This window comes from Jaculus jaculus, chromosome 10 (genome assembly GCF_020740685.1).
Source record: "Jaculus jaculus isolate mJacJac1 chromosome 10, mJacJac1.mat.Y.cur, whole genome shotgun sequence".
Classification (NCBI taxonomy): domain Eukaryota; kingdom Metazoa; phylum Chordata; class Mammalia; order Rodentia; family Dipodidae; genus Jaculus; species Jaculus jaculus.
This window is the reverse complement of record NC_059111.1, coordinates 33,579,099-33,600,327: the sequence shown is the minus strand read 5'-3', so window position 1 is coordinate 33,600,327 and position 21,229 is coordinate 33,579,099. Positions and strand designations below refer to the sequence as shown.

The window sequence follows — 21,229 nt, the reverse complement described above, 5'->3', positions numbered from 1 at the left end:
ATTTAGTTTATAAAAGGACTTAAGTTTAAATATTTCCTTTAAAACAACTGTTAAGGTACCATTCCTAACTTCTAGATTACATAAAACATATATAAAGTAAGATGGAAAATAGGTGGCTGTGGTAATCCCATTACCCTGTAATCATCACTGCCAGCACTTTAGATAAAAGTTGGAACTTTTTATCACTAAATATGACAAAAGCCTAGGCCAACACTTGAGGGCAGCAATCTTTCTGAATAGAATGTCACTTTACTTTGTAAATCATCATAAATTATTTAAGCAAATTCTGCTGTTGTCCCTGTTTATAGTGACTAGCCTGGTATTTAAAACTTCAAGCACTGATTCATTATTTCTCTAAGAGAAAGGTTAAGAAATGAAGTTTCTTAGACTTTATTGAAATTAAGAACTCATGGTCTTTAAAAGAATGTTAAGAAAATAAAAAGATAATCCATAATCTGAGGAAAATATATGGAGGTCATTTATCTGACTTGTAGCAGTGTGTATGTATGTATGTATCACACAACTCAGTATTAACAAACCAAACAGCTCAGTTAAAAAATGGTGGAAATAAGCATCGAGAGTATTGGCAAAGAACTAGAATGAGACTAGGAGAAAGTAGAAATAGGAAAGGATGAGAAGAGAGGATACTTGACAGGATTGGTGAGGGACAGAGTACAGGGGAGAAGAGTCTTGAGTGGGGGCAGGGAGAAGAGACAAATAGAGGGTAGGGGGGGCCATTACACAAAACTAATGACAACATGTATCAGGACCACAGAAACCTTTCTTCTGGATAGCATTCTACAAGAAACAGCCCTTAATAAGAGGGGCTAAGAAATGTACTGGGGGATAATTGTCACCAATAGTGTACAAGTTATGAAATAAACCAGTTAGCCAAGAAGTACCCATGGGTACAATAGTGGCACACACCCTACACAGGAAACTGTTCTCAGATTGGACATGAGGCCTGCTCAATGGGAGAGAGAGAACTCATACCTGGTACTGGAAACCAAGTCAGAATCCTATAGATCAGAAACTCAAGAGAAGACCCTACTGCTCTTTGGCTAAGAAAAGAGGGTATATATAGCAAGTCCCTTAAATTTTTATGCTTGTTCCCTTTAATCCAATCTGAAATGACTCTTGGTTGGAGAATCTGTTTTATTTACAGATGGCATAGAACACTGTGGAGATCTAAGATCCATCAATATGACAAGAAAAGATAACTGACTACCTACCATAAAATGAGTCACCTCTATCACATTTGCTGGGGCCGAGGAGATACTGCAGGATAAGCAGCAGTTTTACCATGAGTACTGCTCTCACTGCTAGCCTGACAACTTGCTCAAGGGAGATGGCAAAAGACACTGCTGTGACTCACAACTCATCCAGAGTCTACAGAGATCTCAATACTAAATCATACTGTAACATGTCCCTCAAGGCTCAGGGAACGTTGCAGAAGAGGGGGTGGAAAGGTTGTAAGAACCACAAGATGTGAAGGTATATTCTGCTCCCATGCCGAGACTGACTGATGCCTTCATGACCTCACAGTAGGCTGTCCTCTGGCCACCACACACATGCATGAACACACACACACACAGGAATTCTGCTGAAAAAGACAGGCATCAAAAGAATACAGTATATTTGTGCATTCTCCATTTATTCTTGAAAATACAAGCTAATTTACAGGGACAGTCTATCAGCTGGGAACTGATGGACAAGGACTGACAAAAGGAAAGCAAGACAAAGGGACATTAGAAAAACATACATTTCTAAAAATAGCCTAAGCGGGGCCAGGGCAAGAGACTGAGTAAAAGAAGGGTGTGGGGGGTGGTCAATCAAAATTCAAGATACTCTGAATAAGATATATAAAAGCCTACTTTGGAGGGTAATTGCATATCCAGATGACATACATTATTACTAGAAAATTTTCAGTGCCAGGAATGGGATACCTTCCAGTGAATTGTTGGCCAGGGAGGTCCCTGATACCTACAAAACATTATAGGCTATTGCCAAGGCCCTTGGTTTCCCACCAGAAAAATATAAGACCCTAGTGCTGAAGATTCCACATGCCTGGGTGGCAAGGTCACTGAGAAATCAAGCTGGGGTTGAGCTGAAAACTTCCATGTAAACAAACCAAATGAAAGCTGGAAGAAGATGCACTGCATGCAGCCCTGTGGGAGACAGAAGTCATCAGTAGTGAAAACAGTGGAGAGTGGAAACCTCAAGTTTGGCCAGATAGGCCAAATGACCAAATGGGTATAATAGTAGCATGTCTGTTCTGTGGGAAACCAACTGCTCTCTAATTGGACTAGAGGCCCACTCTATGGGAGGGAATACATGACTGGTACTGAAAACCTAATCAAAAACCTATGGCAGGGAAGGTCATGAGCCTTAGGGGTATAAAGTCTGCTCTTATCTGGCTAAATGCATATATATATATGTCTGTAAGTACAGAAGTTGGCAATTAAAAAATTATATATTAGAGCCGGGCATGGTGGTGCATGGTGGTGCATTTAATCCCAGCACTCGGGAGGCAGAGGAGGATCACTGTGAGTTGGAGGCCACCTTGACAATCCATAATGAATTCTAGGTCAGCCTGGGCTACAGTGAAGCCCTACCTTGAAAAACAAAACAAAAATAAATAAATAAGTTATATATTAATTTTTTAAAAAAGCCGTAAAATGTAAGCTAATTTTTTTTTCAAAAACACTACAAAAATGCACTCAGGAAAGATTTTAACAATATTTCAGAAGTCTGGGAGCCCTCCTATCACATTTCACTCTTAAAATGTGGGCATTCTAACACCTTATCAGATTGACCCAAACCAAAAACTAGGGTACTATCATTACTCTAATACTAATACTAAATACTGAACACAGTGTTTCTATTTATTTATCTTAATCAGCACACAAAGTATTAGGTTGCATTATGGCATTCTCAAACAGAATTTTTTGTTGTTAATTTTCCTGTTATCCTCCCCTTCCTGTTTTCTCTTTCTCCAGGCCCAGTACCTTCCTCTGCAGCTGCATGTCATGTGTGACCCACTGCTCTAACCCCTCATGCATGTGTATGTGTGCATAAAATATGTGTAGTGTGTTGTATTATGTATGTGTACAATATGTGTGGGGTATATAGCATGTGTGGTATATTGTGTATTATATGCATGTGTATATTATGTGTGTGGTGTGATATTATATGTGGTATATGTGTGTGTATATGTACAATGTATGTGGTATGGTATATCATATGGCATATGCATATGTGTGTTCATACAATGTATGTAAATGTATGTGTATATTCAATATGTGTGGCGTGGTGTATGCACATGTGTGTGTGTGTGTGTGTGTGTGTATGCGTGCATAAGCAGATAAGTGCACTGTGCACAAACATGCAGATGCCAGAGGAGAACATCTGGTACCCTTCTTCATTGTTCATCTATATACTTTCTTGAGACATAGTCTCTGCTTCAACCAGCCACCCCTTTTTGTTAGCAAGCCCCCAGTGATTCTCCAGACTCTTCCCTCTTTGCCCACCTCTGCAATCCTGTGGACTGGGGTTATAGATGTGGGTGGATATGCCCAGATTTTGACATGGGTTCTGGGTAAACAAACTTGGGTGGTCCTAAGAACTCTCAGACCCTCATGTTTATACGGCAAACACTCTTAACAGCTAATCCATCTCCCTAATCCTCATGGTCTACTTTGTTGTTTCATTGTCTATACCCAAGCCCATACTCATTTGTACACATTAGTCATGAAAGCTAGAATCCACATATGAGAGTGCATATGTGACTTGTCTTTCTGAGACTTGAGTCAGCTCACTTAACATTTTTCAGATACATTCATTTTCCAGAAAATTTCAGTTTTCTTTATAGATGAATAAAATCCATGTGTGTGTATGTATCGCATTATCCATCTATGTGTTGATGGACATCTAGGCTGGCTCCATCTTCTTGCTACTGTGAAGAGTGTAGTGATAAACATGGATATGCAAGTATCTCCATGGTAGGATATGGAGCCCTTGAGTACATGTCTAGGAGTGGTAGAGCTGGGCTACTTGGTAATTCTTTTGTAAATTTTTTGGGAAACCTACATGCTGATTTCTTTAATGACCATATTAGTTTACATTCCTACCAGCGGTGGTGAATAAGAGTTACTCTCCCCACAACCTCAACCAGCCTTTGTCATGTTTGCTTGATTACTGGTTTGCCTGGGGTGAGACAGAATCTCAAAAAAAACTCTGATTTGAATTTCCCTGACAACTAAGGATGTCTAATATTCAAACAATATTTGTTGGCCATTTGTATTTCTTCTTTTGTGAACCATGTACTTACTTCATTAGCCCATTTACTGGCTATTGGTTTTGATTTTTAGTGTTTATTTTTTCAGTTTTTAATATGTTCTAAGTATTCATCCCATATCTGAAGTACAGCTAGCAAAGATTGCCCCCCCATTCTGTAGGCTGTCTGTTCTGTTGACAAGTTTCTTTTACTGTGCAGAAACTTCGATTTCATAGAGTCCCATTTGTTGATCTGTGGGACTACTTCCTGTGATATTGGAGTCCTGTTTAGAAAGCTCATACCTATGCCTATCTCTTGAAGTGTTTTCCCTATGTTATTTTCTAGAAGTTCCATAATCCTCAAAGATTTGTGCTCTGACTGAACTGGTAACCTGAAATCTACACAGTTACTAATAGTAGGAGTTCACATCCTCTCCCAGCAAGCACTCAGAAAGTTGAAGCCAAGAGCCATCTCAAGATGGGGCCTACTATCTGAATTTGGACACTTTAGAGGTCTGAAAGGCCCCGTATATTCCCGTCTCTGTGATTTACAGACATTCCACTGCACTGACTGAGCTGACAGTGAACACAAATCCAGCTTGCCTCAGTCAAGTGACTGGTACAAATGCAGTTGACAGCACTGAACTATAGAGAGCGGGTAATGAGACAAGACGAGGGCACTGTACTTCACAAGCAGGGAGCTCGGAGCCTAGCTGCAAGATCAGGGCCATGGCTTCTTTCTTTACAAGGCTCCTTTCCAGGGCCAAGAATCAAGGTAGTTAAGACTTCCCTATCTGGCACACAGATGCCTTTCATGAGCAAGGCTGGGAAAGAACTCTTGTTCCACTGCTCCTTAGCCCACAAGTTTGCTAGGGTGGTCCTGAGGTATACCACCACTCCAATTGTTGCCCTAACTCAAAGCACATGGCATAAGAAGGTCCAGAGGGAAAGTTCTTTCCCCACTCTTGTTCCTGCAAGTCCTCCTAGGTACAGCTATGGTTTTTTTCCTCTTCGTATTTGGGAGTACAGCTGGAGAAATTGTAGGAAGAAAAGCATTGGCCATTGTTCACCCCCAAGTATGAATGGCTGGATGCAACAGCAAGCAGGCATACCCAAAGTGACAGCAAGGAGAAAGCCACACTCTTGCTGTCGCTATATCCAAGCAGTGGCCACAAATCAGCTCACACACTGCTGACAAGACAGGTGTGTTATACAGCATGCTATGATTCCTGTCATCACCTCACCTGCTTAAGTACCAGGGCTCATACCACTGTCTAGTTCAAAGACAATGCTTCAGGACCCTTTCCACAGCTGGCGCGGTCAATGCTAGTGACTGTTCTAGATAACAGCCAGTGTTGACAGTGCAGAAGGGAGCCTCTGTCACCTGATTGGGACCATGACTTCCATTGTAGAACACACACCCTGCAATCTACACTACACCTGCCTGAATGGCTAATGTCCTTCTACTCCTGAGACTCCAGTCTCTTCAGTTCTGGTAAGTATGCACTGACTCCAATTTCACCACAGCCAAACAATCTACAAGGAGTGTATACATTAGGCAGCAATAATGAACAGAAAATAACAATAACAATGACACATGACCACATCATTCACCAGCTGTGGGACATCATCAAGGGAGCTGAGATGCAAACTAAATACAGAAAACCTAGCCACTGGAATTGTAACAGAAAAACCCAGGTCTAGGGAGAGATAGGAAGATCTAAGTATACAAGAAGCATTTAGAATCCCAATCAGACATGACCAAAAAAAAAAAAAAAAAAAAAAAAATCTTAACCAGCACATTAAAATGCCAAGACTATACAACAAAGAAAAGAACATGGGAAGCTTCAAAGTAAACATCAGCTTACTCACAAGGAAAACTCTCTGCAGAAACCTGAACAGCCAGGAAAGAATGGGATGGTACCTCAAGCCCTGAGAGTAAGTAAACAACTGCAAGAAAGATTAGTGCAGCCAACAAATTATCCGTTCAAGGTCAATATGGGGATAAATGTCTTCTAAGCACAAAATGAAGCAACTCATGATGGCTAAGATATTATTGCAGAAGATGAAAGAATCCTTCACATGTGAAGAAGAAAAGCACAGGGAGCAGGGAAAAAAATACACTTCATAATAGGACTAGTTGAAAAAAGAAAGGAGAATTAGAAAAGAATCAAATATGCTTAACTCAACTGGGCGTGGGGGTGCATGCCTTTAATCCCAGCACTCGGGGAGACACAGGCTAGAGGATCGCTGTGAATTCGAGGCCACCCTGGGACTACATACTGAATTCCAGGTCAGCCTGGGATAGAATGAGACACCACCTCAAAAAACAAAACACAACAAAACAAAACAAAAAAGCTTAACTCAGGAAGCTAGCAACCTCCTAAAATAAATAAGGGAAAAAGAAAAGAAATAGTACATAAATAACCCAGAAAAAAATCCCAACAGAATTATAGGAATGAGCAAGAACCTCTCAATATTAACTCTAAAGCCAAAGTAAGTGGTCTTAACTTTGTAACTGACTAGCTTACTTGAGGAACAAACAAAATCTACCTGTTCTGTGCAAGAAGCACAGCTCACTGGCAGCCAGGCACAGACTGCAACTCAATGGATGCAAAGGGATGTCCCAAGTATATGGAAGCTTTGGGCAAGCAGAAGTAGATATCCTCTTATCTGACAATAGGTCTCAAAATTATTGATATGAGCATGAGATAAAAAAGACATTACATATTAATAAAGGAACAATCCATCAAGAAGACAGAACTTGTAAATACATTACACACTTTTCATAAAGCATGTACTACTTAAAGTAACTTTATGACAACTCCGGAAAAAATGAGATGTAGAAGACTTATACCTCAACCTAAAAGAGTGTGTATGTATATATATACACACACACACACACACACACACACACACACACACACATATACACACTCTCTTTTATATATATATATATATATATATATACACTCTTTTATATATACACATATATATACATACATATACATACATATACATATAAACTCTTTTATACACACACAAACACATGTATGTATATTCCCACTGCCAGAATCAAACTCTTTGGGGAAACATGAAAGCACTTTCCTTAAGATAAGGAACCAAACAAGTATCTACTCTCAGTGCTCTTATTCAATACAATGCCAAAACTCTTAGCCAAATCGATTAGATAATGGAAAGGAATATAAAAGGATACATATGGGAAAGCAAAAAGCCAAAACTGTCCATTTGCAAATGATTCTATACACAAAGCAAAAGACTCCACCAAAAGAATTGATTAACACAAATTCAGAAAAGTAGCAGGACACAAAAATCAGCATAGAAAATTCTATAGCCTTTTTATAATTAATTTACTAAATTATGAAAGTAATCCCATTCACAGTAACCAGAGATAAATACAACCAAGGAATAAACTAGGGAAGTTAATGACAGCTGCACTGAAATTAGAGAACACTGAATGAAAGACAGTGAAGCTGGAAAGACAGTTCACAGACGAAAGCAATCAACACTGTTACCCTAAATAATCTGTAGATTTAACACAATTTCTATGACAATGCCAATGAATTAAAAATCTACAATAAGCCATGCTAAATTTCATATGGAAGCACCAAAGACCATGAATAACAAAAGCAATCTTGAACAAAAGTATTCACCAATGCCTAGTTTCAAGACATACTACACAAAGCCATTTTAACCAAAACAACATGGTAATTGCATAAAAGCAGACACATATATGCCATAGGAAAAGAACAGAGAGCCCAAAATAAAAGTATGAACCTACAGGCATATTCTTCACAAAGGTTCCAAACACATACAACTGAATAAAGGACAAACTCTAAAATGGATATCCACATGCAAAAGATTAAGACTTAATCACTTTCTCTAGTAAACATCACTTCAAAATGGATTAAAGACCTTAATGTAATACCCAAATGTCTTAAACTACTAAAGGAGAATATATGAAAAACACTTCAAGGCATTTGGGCAGGCAAAGATTTTCTTGATAGGACCATAAAAGTATAGGAAACAAAAGCGAAATTTAGCCAGGCATGATGGCACATGCCTTTAATCCCAGCACTGGGAAGGCAGAGGTAGGATTGCCGTGAGTTCGAGGCCGCCCTGAGACTACATAGTGAATTCCAGGTCAGCCCGGGCTAGAATGAGACACTACCTCAGAAAACCACAAAAAAAGCAAAATTTGACAAATTTGGGGGCTGGAGAGATGGCTCAGTGGTTAAGGCGCTTGCCTGAAAAGCCTAAGAACCCAGGTTTAATTCTCCCATACCCACATAAGCCACACAAGGTGGCAGGTGCACCTGGAGCTCATTTACAGTGGCTAGAGGCCTTGGCATGCCCATTCTCTTTCTGCTCCCCCCCCCACGAAACAATTAAAATATTTTTAAAATTTTGATAAATTTGGATTACATCAAACTAAAAACTTCTGCACAGCAATGAAACAAGTAACAATGAAAAGAACTTGGAAATTATTTGTACAGAATATGAAACTGAAGAGAATGCCTGTAAACTGGGAGAAAACACTTGACAATTGGAAAACTATTCGGTTTTAAAAGGAACAGGTAATCCAGTTAAAAGTGGACAAATGATCTAAACAGATAATAAAAGGGAAAATACAAATGGCCAATAAATATATTAAAAATACTCAGTAGCATTAGCTACTAGGGTAATGGGAACAAGACACCATCTCATCCCACTCAGAAAGGGGTGTGTGTGTGTGTGTGTGTGTATGCATATACATACATACATATATATATATATATATATATATATGGAGAGAGAGAGAGAGAGAGAGAAATACTACCAAAGATGTGAAGAAAAGGGAATTCTCACACACTGTTGTTCAGAATATAAATTAGTCCAGTCATTATGGAAAACACTGAAACTGGGGTGCTGAGGAGGTGACTGGGTTGGTAAAGTGCTTGCTGCACAAGCATGAGAACCCAGGTTTGGTCCTCAGCACTCCCATCCAAGTTGAGCATAGATGCATGCCTGTAATCCCAGCACTAGAAAGGAGGAGACAGGATGATCCTTGGGGCCTGCTAGCAAGCTAGTCTAGCGAATCAGTGAGCTCCATGATCATAAGAGACTGTCTCAAAAACTATGGTGGAGAGTAACTGAGGGAGATACCCAACATCTACTTCTGCCCCTATATACATACACACACATACCTGCATACACATAAACATATATGCACATACATGTGCATATGCATACACAAAAAGAAACTCAAAGTAGAACTACAACATGATCTAGCTCTTATCCATCCTGAAGAAATGATAGCAGCATACAAAAGAGATGCCTGTATACCCTATTTGTTGCAGCACTACTAATAGCAGAGAGTCAGCTTAGGTGCTTGTAACAGAGGAATGCACAGAAGAACTGTGATAAATATGCATATATGCATGTGCACATATATCACATCTATAAATACATACACACATATATTCATATATACATAAATGTATGCATGTACTGTGGAATATTGTTTAGCCAAAAAGAACATCAAAGTCCGATCATTTCCAGAAAAATGGATGGAACTAGAAGCCACTGGGTTAAGCAAATAAGACGGAAACAGAAAGACAAGTATCACATGTTCTCTTTCATATGTGAAAATAAGCCAATGACAAATAGACATCAATTTGAATGTAGAATAGTGTTCACTAGGAACTAGGAAGAGGCTGACAGGGAAGGAGTGGAGTAGAAGAAGGTGGAAGGATGTGATTAATTTATGCTTATTACTTCTGCTGACATGGAAATATCACAATAAAATCCCATTAATGTGTATTATTATTATGTGCTAATAAAAATAAACATTAATGACAAAAATTCAAAACCTGAGGATAGACAGATGGCTCAGAGGTTAAAGTCACTTGCTTGCAAAGCTTGACGACCCTGGTTCAATTCCCTGGTATGCAAAGCCAATTGCACAAAGTAGCATCTAGAGTTTATTTGCAGTGGCAAGAAACACTGGTGCACCCCTTCTTTCTCTGTTTCTCTCTCTCTCTCTCCTCCTTTCCTCCTCTCTTGGCTTGCAAACAATAAAAATATTTTAAAATACAACATCTAAGATACAATGAATATAAGCTATTCCAAGTAACTGAAAATGAAATATCAGACATGAATCTTGGGCTGGAGATATGGCTTAGTGATTAAGGCACTTGCTTGCAAAGCCTACAGACCCAGGTTTGATTCTCCAGTACCCATGTAAGCCAAATGCACAAGGTGGAACATGAGTCTGGAGTTTGTTTGCAGTGGCTAGAGGCCCTGGAACACCTATTCTCTCTCTCTTGCTTTCTCTTTCACTTGCTCTTTCAAATAAATAAATAAAAGTAAAATATTTGAAAAAAAGACACGAACCTTTACTATTATTAAATGAAATGCAAAAATCAAAAAAAGGGACAAATACAGGCTGAAAGGATTGCTTAGTGGTTAAGGTGCTTGCCTGCAAACCCAAAGGACCCAGGTTCTATCCCCCAGTACCCACATAAGTCAGATGCATAAGGTGGCACATAGGTCTGGAGTTTGTTTGCAGTGGCTGGAGGCCCTGGTGCACTCATTCCCTTTCTCTCTCTTCCTCTCCCCCGTCCCTCTCTCTCTTTGCCTCTTTTTGTCAAATAAATAAAAATAAAATAAAATATAGTAAGAAAGGACAAATACAAACTTCGAAATACACACTAAATTAGAGGTGAGATTCAATAAATTTTAAGAAACATATTTATGTAACTTTTGCAATCTGTAATAAAAAATCAAAAAGAAGAACTTTGCAAATAATTCTTGAAAATGTTTATAATCTTGAGATCTAAGCTGAATAAGAGTAGCTTAAAAATAAGATTATTGGGGCTAGAGAGATGGCTTAGCGGTTAAGCGCTTGCCTGTGAAGCCTAAGGACCCCGGTTTGAGGCTTGGTTCCCCAGGTCCCACGTTAGCCAGATGTACAAGGGGGCGCACGCGTCTGGAGTTCATTTGCAGAGGCTGGAAGCCCTGGCACGCCCATTCTCTCTCTCTCCCTCTGTCTTTCCCTCTGTGTCTGTCACTCTCAAATAAATAAATAAATAAAAATTTAAAAAAATAAGATTATTGACTTTTTCTAAACATGAACATTATGCAAAAATTCCCAACAAGCATTAGCCCAAAGAACTAAACAATGACTCTATCAGTATCAGGCAAGATAGCAGGAACTCCAAAAATGCAAGACAAGAACAGCTCAACATTAAAAACTAAAAAATAATATTAAAAAATAAAAAATAACGGGGCTGAGAAGAGGGCTCAGTGGTTGAAAGCTTTTGCTTACAAAGCCTACTGATCCAGGTTAAACTCCCCAGCATGCACATAAGACAGATGCAAAGTGGCACCTGAATCTGTTGATCCCTGCTTACCCACAACAATGGGAGGCACAGCCAGAAGAATCTGGAGCTCAGCAAACAAATTCATTTGCAGACACCTCCAGGTTGTCCTCTGACCTTGGTGCATGCATGGTGCACTGTGACACAGGCACATTCATACATACATACTTGCACACAATGAATACATCTTTTAAAGTGTAATTTTCCATATTAATTAAATGAGAAAAACAATCACTATATACAAAGAAAAATCATTTGCACAATTGATAAAATTCATTATTTAAAAGCAACATAAAACAGCCTTATGCTTCATAGTACTTCCATCACTCCAAAAGATAAAGATACTAAAAACTATGAACAATGGGCACTAAGACTATTAAGGATTTTAATTTTTTTCTTTTACATTTTATTTTTATTTAGTTATTTGAGAGAGAGAATGGACACAGCAGGGCCTCCAGACACGTGCACCACCTTATGCATCTGGCTTGCATGGGTACTGAATGGAAAAAGAAGAAGAAAATGCAAATAGGGTATTTCCCCACTCTTATTAATTTCAAAATGTATTTAAAGAAATAGTTTAATTAAGAAAAACTATTTAAATATTTAATTGTTTTCAAAAGAAAATATCTCTGAGTCCTAGCTTTTTAAAGAGAGTAGTAAGATATAAACATAGTTTTACAACTGTTGTAAACTCAAAGGAAACTGACTTTACTTTCATTAATTCTTGTTAAGAAAGTAATGCCCATCCAAATACCAATAGGAAATTTGTGAAAGCAGCTCTATTCGTGTCAGTTGTATCTGCTATTCATTGTTACTGTAGCTCAAGTCTCAAGACTTCAAGCCTTGTTCAAAGCAAGGAGCCTAGAGGTCATCTCACTATCTCACCTTATAGAAATGCTTTTTCAATAGGCCTGAAGATGAACATTAGGTGTCTATAAATAATAAAAAATATATATGTAATAAATATTACCAGGGACAGAAAGCTGAACAATTCAAAGAGATTGATTTCATGATCAACTTAGATGATTTGGATTTCTTCCTTACAAATGAGTGGAAACCAATTTGTAAGCAATATTCATCAGGTTTATATTACTCTCAGCAAATATATTTCTCTTCTGCCATTCAACAGCCCTTTAAATAATAAAGGGACATTTTCCTTCAGTCTTATCCATGGTTCCATGTGTATTTCACCAATAATTATGTCAGCTTTTAGTCCTCTACTACACATCAGCTTTGTACCTAAATACCAAAGATCTGTCATTAGCTGTGAAAGTGATCAATGCCTCTGGGGTTATGGCATTACCACACTTGATTAACTGCTCATCCCTTTGTTAGCTCCTTAAAGCAGCAATACAATTTTTGGTTTATAAACTAAAATGCTATATATTTTTAAACTTTTATTATTTTATAGCAAGACAACCCCATATAGTACCCATAAAACAAGACTAGGAGAAAAGGGGAGATAGTCCTATGGGTAAGAATGCTTACACAAGAATGAGGGCCTGAGACTATCTGAATTCGATTCCCCAGCACTCACATTGACAGCTGGATGTAGTCACACATGCCTATAATCCCATTCTGTGGGGACCGGGGACCACAGAAATCAATGGGGCTTGTGAATATAACAAGTTCTGCATTCAGAGAACAGAAAAGTGACAGAGGACACCTAACATGGCTTATGTGCACACATGTATACATCTCACACATCACACCGTACCACACTGTACATACTATACAAACTGATTCTTTATAAAGTTCTATGAGTACTAGATACAACCCAAGTTGAAGTCCCTAAAAGTCTAGGGGAACTCAAGCTTTGACAATGTGGAGTTGTGTCTAAGTCCCCTTACTGTTGACATTTTGGGGCTCACTCATAAAAGATCCAATTAAAACATGGTAGGCAAGTCTGGATAACTACTGCTTATCCTCAACTATATTCTTGGATTGAATGATCTTGGTTTCTTTGCTTTAACCTAAGATAAGAATCCCCTAGATATCTATACTCCGTTCCTGGGTCAGAAGGAACAGTACACAGCTTTTCTGGGGGATATCACATAAGGGCTGATCCCCCAGATGTCTTAACCCACTCTTTGTCCCCTAAAAGAGCAGCCAAAGACAATTGAGGAAATTACTAAAAGCAGTACAATCTGTATCCTAAACAAACAAACAAAACAAATGGCTGCTTCTCTCCTAAATTTTCCCTGCCTTTCTCATTGCTCCTATCTTATCTACTCTGTGAAACTGATGCATCAGACAAGGAGACTCTTCCTAAATGCTGTCCTACCAGTCTTTCACTTAAATGAACTAGTGACAAGGACCTAAACTGGAGAAGGACATAAGTGACTCCATATTGTGAACTTAACATAAAGAAATTCAGCTCAGCCGGTACCTTGGAATATGGTCTCACCTCCACTTGAACTTGATGCTTGGCTTGCTCTAACACAATGGGTCAACACAAGACAAAATATTTTTCTCACTATTGCTAAATTCAATCCTTAGCTTCTACGTTAACTGTTGCTTGCTTGCAATTGCAGGATAGGTAAAATTCATGGAGAGGAGATTCTGGAAAAGTTTCTGTTTTCTCTAAAATAAGCTGAAATAAACTCTTGGTTTTGTAAGATTATTATTACTGAACTTCTGAACTGCAAAGCTAAGATGTGCATTCTTATGGATTTCTCCTATAAAAGGAGTCCTGACTATAGCCTGATACTGTATTCAAGCTCCCAAATCCTGGATGTAGTTACTGTCTGGCTGATAGAGACTCCTTTCCTACCACTTGGAATAAAAGCAGCTGCTACAAAGCCGACAAATTTGTCTAAGGTAAGCGAGGTGACTCAAGAGCCTCAAGAATCACCCGCTGGGTTCCTGGAGTGTCTTAGGGAGGCTTATTGGGTCTTTACTCCCATAGACCCAGACATCCAGAAAACCAGCAAACCATAAATATTGCCTTTGTCATGCAGTCGGTCCCAGTTATTAGAAGCAAATTACAAAAAATAGGATTTGAAGGCATGAACAGGTCTCAATTATTAGTAATTGTTCAAAAAGTATGTAATAATAGGGATACTATAGAAGAAAAGCATAAGTGACAAAAATCTAAGACCCTTCTCAGGGAGCAAAGTTAGAAATGGATCAATGTGCCCATTGCAAGCAAAAAGGGCACTGAAAAAAATGAATGCCCAAACAGAGAAAAGAAAACTGACCACTCGATCCCTCAGTAAGAGGAAAACAATCCTGGCACCCATAAGTCAACCCCTTTTTTTCATTTAAATGAACTGATCCTAAGGAAGGGTATATAGGCCAGCTGCTTTAGACTAGACTACACCAAGAGTTTAAAAGCTCACCTACTCAGTCCTGAGAGCAGACCTCTTGGAGTTCTGCTTGCTTGTCACCTCTGAGACAGAGGAGGAATGCAAGAAAACCATTGAGGGGCTTCCAGAAATGTTTCAAGCCCTGGGGTATTGAATGTCTGCTAAGAAAGCTCAACTTTGTTCACACCCCAGTGACCTACCTGAGGTACAATCTAGAAGGAGGGAAACGTACTTTGTCTCAGCCATCCCACAGATTCCCTCCCTCAAAACCAAGAAACAGGTACATGAATTCCTGAGGGCAATGGGTTACTGCCACTTATGGATCTTGGTATTTGCAGAAATAGCAAAGCCCCTATATGACAGTATCAGAGGGACAGAATCTCTCAAATGGACTGTCTGAACAAGAGGTCTTTAAGACCCTGAAGGAGGTCCTTGTGTCTGCACCTGTGCTGGCCGTCCCACGTGTCCAGAATGACACCAAGCTCACTCATTGGTATGTAGAAAAAAAAAGGGGGGGGGGTCCTTGCTCAAACATTGGGACCTTGTAAATGGCTGATAGCTTATATATCTAAAAGTCTGGCCAACCTGCCTGAGAGCTGTAGCTGCAACAGCAATACTGGTAAAAGAGGCTGACAAGTTAACCCTGGGACAGGGTCTTCTCCTCACTACTCCCCACTCAGCTGACACCCTTCTGAAAGGCATGCCTGAATGCTGGATGACAAATACCCAAGTGATTCATTACCAGGCCCTGCTTTGGAACCAGCCCTGCATAAGGTTTTACAGAACTTCAGCCCTTAACCCAGACAGCCTGCTGCTGATGACAATCCAGGACAACCTCTACATGACTGATTCAATCCAGTCTACTATACCAGACCTAACAGACATCCCACTGACTGAGGCTAACAAAGTAGTGACCCAGCCTCACCACACTACACATCTGGGAGTCACAAGGATGACTGAGCTCCTCACACCCAGGTATTACATCCCCTGACTGGACCAGATCCTGAAGGACACCCGTGTACTGGTCTCTGTCTTGTGCCCAGGTAAAGGTGCTACACCTGGAGAACATGGGAAATTGGACTTTACTGAAGTCAGACCTACTATCAGGTAAAAATGCCTTCTAGTTTTTGTAGGCATGTTTTCTGCATGGGTGGAGGCTTTTCCTAGTTCAACAGAAAGTGCTTTTATAGTAGCTAGGAAGTTTCTTCAAGAATCAGTTCCTAGATCTGGCTTGCCCCTTACTTTGGGGTCCACCAACAGCCCAGCCTTCATAGCCAAAGTCTCTCAAAATTTGGCCAAGCCACTAAATAACAACTGGAAATTACATTGTGCTTATAGACCACAGAGTTCAGGTCAAATGGAAAGAATGAATAGGACATTAAAAGAAACTCTCACTAAATGAGTTACAGAAACAGGTAAAAGTTAGGCCAACCTCCTCTTTGCTCTCTTTAGAACCAGATGCACCCTGTATCCAAAAGTTTTCACTCCTTATGAGATAATGTTTGGAAGGCCACACTCCATTCTCCCTAAATTAAGAAACATAACTAAGGGAAAAATAACTATTCACTTAATCCTCTACCCACTGAAGATGGGTCAACAATTTGTCTCATGTCCATAGAACAAGTGGGGAATGTGACCAGGTCCTAAACTGGAGAAGGACATAAGTGACTCCATATTGTGAATTTAACATAAAGAAGTTCAGCTTAGCTGGTACCTTAGGAAATGGTCTCACCTCAACTTGAACTTGATGCTTGGCTTGCTTTAACACAATGGGTCAACACAGACAAAATGTTTTTCTCACTACTGCTAAATGCAATCCTTAGCTTCTGTATTAACTGCTGTTTGCTTGCAATTGCAGGAGAGGGAAAATTCATGGAGGGGAGATTCTGGAAAAGTTTGTTCTTTCTAAAATCAACTGAAATATACTCTTGGTTTCATAAGATTATTATTACTGAACTTCTGAATTATAAAACTAAGATGTGTAATCTTATGGATTTCTCCTATAAAAGGAGCCTTGAAGTACAGCCTGGTACTGTATTCAGGCTCCCCAGTCCTGGATGTAGTCACAGGCCAGCTAATAAAGATTCCTTTCCTACTACTTGATGTGCATGTGGTCTTCCCTGGGGATCCTAACCATAACAAACTTACAGCTAGCCTTTCTCCTTATGAGCCTCATCTGTCATTTAAGTCTACATTCCTGCTAAGTGATATTTTAAAGTAGTTTCCCTAGTTTTTAAGACAAAAATAAATAATAATACAAGAATAAGATATTTCCATCTGTTAAAAAAAAGCTTCTCCTTCTTTACTTTCTAGCTCTCAAAAACAAATGGGAATAATTATCTGCTGTAGATCTACACAATAACCCTCACCTTTGATATTCTGTGTTACTAAATCTTACATCTCAAAGAGACAGGATATAAATTTTCCACTTAATTTTACTTTTTTGGGGTGCACTTAGAATTTGTGTTTGTGTCATGTTTGTCCACAATCTTTTATTTTTTGTGTGTTATGTCTAAAAAGTGACAACACAAAGTTCCAGATTATATATAATTTGTGGCCACTTCAATTTTTCATTATTTTTACTTCTGCTTTTAATATATTTTTTGGTATACCAACTTAGAAGTGTGAATATGTGTAAATGTGATTGCTTTGATAATCTAGTAAAAGGCCTTATAAGTATGTGTTCTTAAACTTAAGTTCTTTTAGCTTCTTAAAACCTGTAAAACATTATCTTTAAATTTATTAAATGTTTATAAAACTTTAAGTACTACTTATTGGGTAATATAATATTCATTGGAATCAAGATGAGAGCTTCTTTCAGATACAGAAGTTAATATTGAAAGCAAAGATTTTGATAATTTCCTGCAAAAAAACAAGTTTTACAATTATATTTCATTGTTTTCAATGGTCACAGGAAATAAGACATCAAAATACCTCTAAATAGTATACACTAAAGTCCTTAATTTAGATTTACTACAATGGATTTCTTTTTCAGGATTGATATACAAGTACCAAATATAAAATCTTTCATTTTATGTGCTCATCTGGACTTTTTAAATTTCTTTTTCCCAGTAGCAATTATAGAATATGCAATCCTAGACAATAACCCATTCAGAATCTGAGTAGACCTATTTGTGTGTAATGATGATGGCCATGTTGGTAAGTCTTAAACTAATATCTTAATTTTTAAAACTGAATTTTTTTGGGGGGGTGGTTTCGAGGTAGGGTCTCACTCTACCTCAGGCTGACCTGGAATTTACTATGTCAGGCTGGCCTCAAACTCATGGTGCTCCTCCTACCTCTACCTCCTGAGTGCTGGGATTAAAGACATGTGCCACCCCACCTGGCTTTAAAACTGAATTTTAACTTATAGTTGTGACACTAAGATGTAAAAACTATTGCCTGTCTGTATTCTCCTCCTTAAAAACAGGTTTTAAAAAATATTTTATTTTTGGGGGCTGGAGAGATGGCTTAGCGGTTAAGCGCTTGCCTGTGAAGCCTAAGGACCCCGGTTCGAGGCTCGGTTCCCCAGGTCCCACGTTAGCCAGATGCACAAGGGGGCGCACGTGTCTGGAGTTCATTTGCAGAGGCTGGAAGCCCTGGCGCGCCCATTCTCTCTCTCCCTCTATCTGTCTTTCTCTCTGTGTCTGTCGCTCTCAAATAAATAAATAAAATTTAAAAAAAAAATATTTTATTTTTATTTATATTTGAGAGAGAAAGAAGCAAAAAGAGAAAGAGAGGCAGAAAGAGAAAACATGGGCACACTAGGACCTTAAGCCACTGCACTAAACTCCAGAAGCATGCACCATCTTGTGCATCTGGCTTATGTGGGTCCTGGGGAATAGAACCTGGGTCCTTTAGTTTTGCAGGCTAGCGCCTTAACCACTAAGCCATCCCTCCAGCCGCCAAAACAGTGTTTTAAGGTTTTAAAATTTTTAAATTTTTTTTCTATTTTTATTTAGTTGAGAGTGAGCAAGGAAGCGGGAGGAGAAAGAGAGAGAATGGGCATGCCAGGGCCTTTAGCCACTACAAATAAACTCCAGACACATGCATCCCTTTGTGATTCTGGCTTATGTGGGTTCTGGGGAATTGAACTTGGGTCTTTTGGCTTTGCAGGCAAGTGCCTTAACCGCTTAGCCATCTCCCTAGCCCTAACAATTTTTTTTTTCTTAATCAATGTTAAAGAAGTCATTTTAAAGTTGAGCATGGTGACAGCCACCTTTAATCCCAGCACTCAGGAGGCAGAGGTAAGAGGATCACTGTGAATTTGAGGCCACCCTGAGAATACAGAGTGACTTCCAGGCAGAATAGGCTAGAGTGAGACCCTATCTTAAAAAAAGAAAAAAAAAAGAAAAGTCATTTTAAAGGTGCTGTTTTTAAGATCCAAAATTTCTGCTTTGTCTTTATTAAGTTGTATCTTTTTAAAGTGTAGGTTTAAAATTAAAGATGAAAACATGGCCAGACTGATAATATTCTGAAATAGAAACTAACAATAGATCTAAATAAAAGCCACAAAATCTTTTGTTTTTATTTAGTCTCTCTCTTGATGTGTTGTCTCAATGTTTATATTTTTATGCTTATATAATATCAAATTGACTTATAAGTAAATCATCATATAGACAGACTGTTAAATTAATCCAAATTAGTATTTTTTTTTCCCAAGGCAAGATCTCACTCTAGTCCAGGCTAACCTGGAATTCACTACATAGTCTCAGGAACCCTCCTACCTCTTCCTCCCAAGTGCTGGGATTAAAGGTGTGTGCTGTCACAGCTGGCCCAAAGTCCTTTTAAAAATAATATAATTAAATTTTTAAACAAAAAGTTACATATAATTGCACAATCAATCAAGATTTTATTTGATAAGCCTTTGCCTTAATTCATATACAAAAAAGTCCTTACTGCTTAGTTAGCTCTCAGGACCCAAGCCTCTCCCTTAGTACAACTGCTCCCACTTGGGGAATTGAAGAGAAAAATGTTTCCTCTAGACCTTAATTCCAGAAATTGAGATAACAACTTTTTATCTTTGCTTTCTTCTTCCTTACTTAACATACTTGAGTAAATAATATATTTGCTTACAGAGTTCTATAGACTAGCCATAAAAAATGCTTTACAGCTGAAGAAATGACTCAGTGGTTAAACTGTTTGCCTGCAATGCCTAATGACCCAAGTTCAATTTCCAAGTGCCCAATTATAGCCAGGTGCACAAAGTGACTCAAATATTTGGAGTTTGTATACATTGGCTGGAGACATTCTGTCTCCTCTCCTCTCCTCGTTCCTTCTCTCCCCTCCCCCTCAATGCATGCAAATAAATAAATTTTTTAAAAAAAGGTTGATTGAAAACAACTTATCTTGCTTTGATTGCCTTTAATAACATTTTTCCCTCATGGTAATACAGAAAAAGAGCAAGCCACTCCCTCCTACCCAGAGAACTGGTCTTAGAGCTATAAAAGAAATAATATATATTTCTATATTGAAAAAGTTAGGTAAAATGTCTAGATCAAAAGTTATTAAGCTCCTGAATAGGATGTTTAAAGAAATAACAGTTGTTAAATTTTTATAATCCAAAATTCAAATTTTGTTGAAAAGATTTTGTTTATAGTAATATTTACAAAATGCCTAATTCTGTTTTTAACAATAGATTTCTAAGGTATTACTATAGTTTTACTAATGTTAGGTCAGGATAGGCTCCCAAGATGGAGTCACCAAGGTCAGCAGAATGGTGACAGAGGCATAAGGAAGTAGATTGTCCACATTCTTCAAGAAGCCACAAGGTCATTATCCTCTCCTTGCCTAATAGTGCCCCAGGTCATTGATTCCTGCCCCCTTATCACATGGTCACTATTCTGGTGTCACACTTTAGCTACTGCGCCCTTAGCCCTTATCTCGTAAGTCACCTGCTCCCTGTTTTGGTGTCACACCCCAGCAGAAGTCCACTACCGGAAAGCTCAGGTTGGCTGAGCTCCTCTCTTATTGGACAGCTACAAATGAAGATGATATGTTCTTTAGTTAATTTTTTTTTTTTTTTTGAGGTAGGGTCTTGCTCTAGCCCAGGCTAACCTGGAATTCACTATGTAGTCTCAAGGTGGCCTCGAACTCACAGTGATCCTCCTACTTCTGCCTCCCTAGTGCTGGGATTAAAGGCATGTGCCACCATGCCCTAATCATGTTTTTGTTATGAATGTTTGATTATCCAGACTGCTACCTTACTTGAACCAAAAAAGGGATTAAAGTTTCTCTCATTATTCATTATAATTTGGATGCAAA

The 21,229-nt window shown here is 38.7% G+C and overlaps 1 protein-coding gene across 2 annotated transcripts in view; it reads right to left on the bottom strand.

The window, feature by feature from the left end:
- Lca5 (lebercilin LCA5) overlaps positions 1 to 21,229 on the bottom strand; it is a 73,249-nt gene that overhangs the window by 13,516 nt on the left and 38,504 nt on the right. The gene's annotated exons all lie outside the window — the stretch shown is intronic.